The sequence below is a fragment of the Galeopterus variegatus genome, unplaced genomic scaffold, assembly GCF_000696425.1.
Source record: "Galeopterus variegatus unplaced genomic scaffold, G_variegatus-3.0.2 Scaffold11106, whole genome shotgun sequence".
Taxonomy (NCBI): Eukaryota; Metazoa; Chordata; class Mammalia; order Dermoptera; family Cynocephalidae; genus Galeopterus; species Galeopterus variegatus.
Genome location: NW_007737217.1, coordinates 82,784 through 83,650, shown reverse-complemented (window position 1 = coordinate 83,650; position 867 = coordinate 82,784).

Sequence of the window (867 nt, the reverse complement as noted above, 5' to 3'; positions counted from 1 at the left end):
CTCACAGCGCTCACTGGCTGAGCATGGTGTGGCCGGTCTCAAAAAGGACAAAAAAAAAAAATTCTTTTTCTTTACTTTTTTTTATCTGCCTGAGTTATTTCAAAAAGACCATCCTCAAGATCAGAAATTCTTCTGCTTGTCTTAACTTGCTTCTTAAGCTCTCAATTATGTTCTTTATTTCACTGAATGAATCCTTCAGCTACAGGAGTTCTGCTACATTCTTTTTAAGATATTAATCTCTTTGTAAATTTCCTCCTTCATTTTCTGGATATGTTTTCTTGTTTCATTGTGCTCTGTAATTGGTCTTCTCTCATCTCTGAGTTTTCTTAGGATCGTTGTTTGGAATTCCTTTTCAGGCATTTCAAGAGTTTCCTGTTCTATGGGGTCTGGTATTTGAGTGTTACTGTGCTATTTCAGTGGTGTCATACCCTCTTGTTTGTTTGTAGTTCTATTGTGTTTTCATTGATGTTTGGTCACCTTGTAGAGCATTTCCTTCTTCTATTACTCTGGGATTGGCTATGAGGATAAAGATTTCTTCCTCTATTTGCAGACTCCACTGGTGACTCTTCCTGTATCAATTTAGTTGAGTGAGTGGCATGTTGCCTGTAACGTGGACCTGGCTGCTACTGCCATGGTAAACTTTCTTTGTGGTGACGGTAGATGTGGCAGTGGTGGGCTTCCCCCGACTTCAGTCGGGGCACCCAAAGGCACACAGGACTCCACTCAGCTTGGCACCCACTGGGGCTGTGGACAGATTCTCTGGGGCTGGACACTGGGCCCCTGCTGGTGCAAGGGGCTCAACTCACCTCAGCACCTGCTGGGGCTGTTCCTCTAGGGCTGGAGACTGTGCCCCAATTGGCATGCAGG